Raw genomic sequence first — 6,000 nt, forward strand, 5'->3', positions numbered from 1 at the left:
AAAGGTGGCTTTCTTTGTGGAGCATGTGGAAGCTCAGTTAGACCTCAACCTTACAAAACATTTTTGGATAAAAAACACACTCGGCCGAACAACAATTTGCAAAGTGCTTCAGCTGTGAGTCCGCAGAGCGGGGTAGTGATGTGGGTGCTGCCTTACTCCAGCGCACATCTCTAAACAGGGGTTAGGACCTCTGATGGGCCCTGACAGATTGGGGTCGGGGCGTTGGACTGGGAGTGCGAGTGCACAGATTTCTAAAGGCCTGGAGAGGGTCATGACACTGAGGAGTTTGCCCAGTCTTAGGCAGGGGCTGATCCTGGGACTGGAAGAGGCCCAGCTGCCACAGAGGACCCAAGCCGAATACCGAATACAGCTTGCGGACACACACTGTCTGCGGATGGGACAGGACTCTTTCAAAGTTTAAGCAGGGGGTCTTTACAGTACTCCACTCTACAGTCACCGTCCCATAACATCAGTGGCATACTAACCAGCAGCACCTTTTGTTCAGGACATGCCTCGTCATGTATGCCCCCCACAAAGTCTGAAGAGAAAAGAGCCACAGGTCCCTCAAATGCTTCACTAGACATCAATGTCGTTGTCCATTTGACACATTTTCACTGTGTTGTTTCAATAGGACACATTCACGGCTCTTTGTGGACATCTGTGGCACAGTGAAAGAAGTAAAGAGTGCAAATGGATGAGGTTGGATGTCCCACGTTACAATTGGACACTAAACGCATCATGAAGGCGACTTGAATCTCCTTGGTCTATGGTGGGTAAGTCACAAGTGCAGGCTCCTGCTGTGATTGAAAAGAACCATGTGTGAGAGGGCAGTGTAACAGCTTTAGGCCAAGTGAGGAAAATACAATTCAGAAATGTTCAGTCATAGCTCAAGTATATGGTCATTTGTAGCCTAACAAATGTGATGGCAGCTACTATATCTATGACCCATACATTTGATGTGATGACTTCTTCTGTTCCAATACTGTTGTCAATACCTGATATCAGCCGATACCAGGGCAGAGATTATTTATTATTTATTTTCATTGAACACAATTGGCGTATGGTTAAATATTACATAAATTTAAAGCTAGTAAAAGTAACTACAGAACAGCTTTGAAAAAATACAAGTTCAAGAACATGAGGTGTTTTGGGTCAACACTGATCAGTAAATCATCAGACTACACCAATTTATACACCAAAATGAGATATCATCTGGACCAATATCTTGGAATCGATATCCGATCCATCCAAATTTTCAATATCAGCACTGATAACTCATCCTAATATCATAACAGTGCATCCTTATGAGAAATGCATCAAAAATGTCTTGAATTGTACAGTAAAAAAGTATTAATCAATAACATATGCATTGCAAATTTCTCTGATCTGGCCAAGATTTTAAAACTTATATCAGGTTATTCATCTTATTTCCAGATTTATTATCATCATCTTAATTCTAGAATTAGTTTATTTTAAGATAACTTGTCAAGTAAATTGTCCTTCTCCATGGACAGATAATTTCACTACTTTTAAGTAATTTTCTGATAGATTTTTCTGATAGATTTAAATAGGTTTTATCTTAAATTTTGGCCAAGCTTTTTTGCAGTGTGTGATCATCTGTGGCCCACCTGTGGCTGTAGTGGACCTTAGAGGCTCCTTACCTCACCAAAGCTTCACCTGTGAGCATATGCTGTCTGTTTAGCCCATCCTCACTCATTGCTTATTATATATACCAACTCATGCCCACCACAGCTGAGCGCAAGCTGATCAGTGCTCAGTCAACATATTTTAAAGGTCCTATGTTATACACAATTGTTTTGGATGAGCTTTAAGTCATGTTAAAATGTTGTTACCTCATCAAAAACATACCTGGAGTTGTGTTTTGTTTCATTCACACATGTGTGAGTGATTTTATTATTAGTCTGTCTCTCCAAAGCTCAAAATACATAAAACACCCAAATACCCAAAATCCACCCTGTGATTTCATGTAGCGGTACTTTTCAAGTTAAGAGCTACCTTTTACCTTTAGTTCAGCAGAGACTGGAGAAAGTGTATGGAGTTTAAAAACAGAAGCACACTTGCTGTATTATCACATGACATTATAAGCTGAAACAGAGTGTTTGATAGAAGAACTCGGCCTAAATATGCAGGGTTTGAGTGTTATACTTGTGTGAATTAAACAAAACAACTCCAGGTATGTTTGTGATGGGGAAACAACATTATAACATAGATCACAATTTAAACACTTAGCAGCATCACCATAGCAGAGGATTCATCAGTTTCTTTTTAGTTTATGTCATAACACAACAAAACAATCACAATTGTAGTTCTTTCAGTGTGCACTCCCCTCTGCAGATATGATCACTGTTTTGTGGTGACTACACACACAGAGGGGCTCATGACTCATACAGTTTTGGCCGCTCCATCAGATGTGAAGAGGATGGAAAGATGCCGCCTCTCACAAGAAACACTGCACTTTTCTCTTCTCACACTGACACTATTGATTCCACTGGGCACCAGGACAACAGGGGTTATTCAGACCGGCTACATAACCTCGCTAAGTGTGATACGAAACGGTTTGTGTGCAGCCTGTGAATACAAGGTCATCAATCAGTCTAGACGTTTGATAGACATGTTAAAGTAAAAAGAAGGTTGCATATAAAACACTTGCCTGACCGGCCACTCTCTTCTACATTCTGTTCAAATTCTGAAGAGACTGGGATTGGACCATAAACAGTGAAAAACCTCCATCTAAACTTGAAATGATCCAACCACAGCCACTAATTTGTATCACGTGTCCCTGACATGCGAAAGACATCTCCTCTCAAATTCTCGTAACATTTAAAACAAAATATATAACTTCTTTTACCTGAAATAAGTAATAATTTGGTGCTTCAATTGTTGATTCTGTTTTGAATTCCTTTATTTAGATTGTTCAAATTTTGTATGTGTTTTTGATGTGAAAGGAGCATTTCTGTGATTGTCAACTACAACTGTCAATAACGCCCTATGAAATCAGGGAGACAGGATACAGCTCCAAATCCAGGCATCTTTAAAGCATGTGGTTGTGGCTGGTCAGGTAAATGAAACATAGATGTGATTTTCAAAACCAGAAAAGTCCAGGAGCAAAGTAAAGGTAAGCCAAAAGAAAGCAAAAAAAAACAAAACAAAAAAAAAACTAGCTCCTAAGAGTGAACCTTTCACATGATGAAAAGCCAATGTTAAGAAAAAAGATATTTGTTATTGTTACCATATGATAGTGTGACAATGTGCAGGTAAGAGCAAAGGATTGTAACAGATATCTTGAAGGAAATAGTAGCCGGGCTGTGCAGCACAAAGCAGCTTAAGAATCAGGCATTATTCAGTTCTGTAAGGCATCACAAAAGGATCAAATAACACATGCGGCTGAGTTTGTGTGACTTGCAAAGAATGAAAGAAAACAAATCCTTTTCTGTATTCTATTTTTGTAAATTATTTTCTTCTTATGTCTAAAAACAGAAGCTGCAGGGAGAGAGGATAGCTGGCTAACAATTGTGGCCTATTGTATCGCTGTATTTGAGATACTGCTACGGCAGAGTCATAGCCTAATATTATGTCAGTGGTTCAGTTAATTGGTCAGTTAATTATATGTTTTCCCTCTGTTTTTTACATGAACTTAAATCATAGACTGTATAAAGAAGTGGACTAAGGGAGTGTGACGTCACCCATAGTGTTCAGCTGCAGTTCAGCAGTCTGCTGGCAGCTTTAGGGGCGAATTTGAAGTTGCATATTAGGAATAGGAATTTATTTAAGGACAAAATAGCAAAATAAACACCTGGATCGTGTAGACTAGGTTAATATGAACATTTTAAGACCAAAGACCATTAAGACCATTTTAAGACCAAAATGCCAAGCCTCACTGCAGCAGTTACAGAGGAAGGGGCAACCATTTTTCAATGTTAATTTCAATGTTAGCCGGAAGCACCCCCATGTTCACTTGGCTGTTAGTGGGTTAGCTATGTCCTTTCATATATACAGTCCATGGTAATTTAATACAGACAGAAAAGACACCAGATAGCCAAAAAGGTAACAATTTTACCATCACAATTTCAAGATTATTAACATGTTCTTTGTTATTGCAGGAAATAGGGATTTATTGTTTAGATAATTTTAATAAGCATCATTATTTTCAAATGTGCTTGCAAACTCAATCTCCCCTTTGTGCTTAGTGCTGAGGGTCACTTGTATTTGTTTGTTTAAGTATACAGCTAGAGAAAGATGTATTGATTCAAGGGCAAAAGGTCAAATATAAATGGCACACTGAGGCTGCTGGATTGTCTAAATGATCCCTACATCAGCTGTGAAAAAACAGGGGTCAGAGGTGAGAGTTGAGGGGTTATTCTGAGTAACAAAGCCAATAATGGCTCAGGTGCATTGGGAGCCACAGCTTTAACTATATTAAAGACATAACATTGAATCATTCCTCAATGACGCCGGCCGCAGAGTGACCGATTCTCCCTAAATAGACACTGAAAAATTTGCATCTGTAAATGAAATAGGATTATGGATGCAAACAAAACTGTGCTGGCGGGACTTTATCCTAGAATTCCTCATCTTTAATGATGTGCTGAGTAAGCTGAATATCAACTAGGTAACTTGTCCTTCAGATTAACACAACCTTAGATACAGGCATATAGATTCTAAGGCTGCAGGATTTTGGAAAGAAAACTGAACTGCACATTTATATAAGTATTGCGACTTGCCATAGACTATATATTAAAAATGTTCAGAGTGCATATTGTAAACAACTCCCAACTGAGATATGAAATGATAAACTAATACAAATTATAAATCAAAACTAATAACATATCTTATGAATTTCAGAACATGCTATAGAGACCTAAATTACCAGTACCAACACTTTTTTTTTAAAGTTTACATTGGCTATTTCATTACTTAAGTCTTTTGACAATTACACCAACTCAAATCACAATTCTGATTTGATTGCAATATATTATGCAGCACAAATGAGTGAAATGAGTAAAAAGAACCCTTCATCTAAAATGGCGTCTACTTAACAGGAACAAGGGTTGGTGTCAAATCAGTCACCAACCTTAAAGAGTCCCCCGGTCAAAGACAAAGAGGGGGACCTTCCTCTTTGTGTGGCAGCGCCGTTTTGCCGTGGTCTCATGTACGCTCATTTTGATTGGTTTAGAAATCCGCCTTAGTCCCTCCCAATCTAAACACTGAACTTGATGGATAGCTGTATTTGTCCAATCCGAGTTTGGCTGGTGACTTAGGCAATGAGAGAACGAGAGAGAGACTGCTCTGGTTTTAACTCAACTTCTAGATTCACAAATACTACCACAAGTGCTCTTTACTTGACGTATATAAGTTAGTGGCCAGATTATAGGAGATTTGGGAGCTGTCCGGTGCTGAAAAATTTGGACAGTTGCAACTCTATTGTTATCCCTTTTGTGAAGGTCTGTGTAATCTCTCAGTCATCCAGGAAAAAAAAAAAATTATTCTTTCCAGTTCTCCAGTTGACAGAGTTATTTTTTCTTTTGCCCTTTTGTGAATATAAACACACCCTAAAGTTTAAAGTATAGCTACAGTCGTCTAACTTTTTCTCAGTCTTTGAACCACAATAATAAAACTCCCTTATAGGTTTGCAGCAGTCAGTTATTCCCTACACATTTATTCCAGAAAAACATTAAGGGTAAAACACTATGCTGGTGGCAGTGTTTTAGGTGAAGCTTTTCAATGCAAACCCAAGAACTATAGGTAAGAACTGGGACTGATTTGCATTTATATAGTGCCATTCTGCTAGCTATTAACAGTGCATTAGAATGAATATGCTCTATAATCATCTACGTGACATATATCACAAGACTCTTTCACAGAGAGCAGAACATAGTCAAACCCATATTGAGAAAAATCTTTGTAAGTACTGTCAATACTCCACAGCTCCAGAAAAAATTAACAAAAAGTCCCCTACAATAAATATCAACCCCTAAAACT

The sequence above is a fragment of the Boleophthalmus pectinirostris genome, unplaced genomic scaffold (genome assembly GCF_026225935.1).
Source record: "Boleophthalmus pectinirostris isolate CB_2022bp ecotype Guang Dong unplaced genomic scaffold, ASM2622593v1 HiC_scaffold_16, whole genome shotgun sequence".
Taxonomy (NCBI): domain Eukaryota; kingdom Metazoa; phylum Chordata; class Actinopteri; order Gobiiformes; family Gobiidae; genus Boleophthalmus; species Boleophthalmus pectinirostris.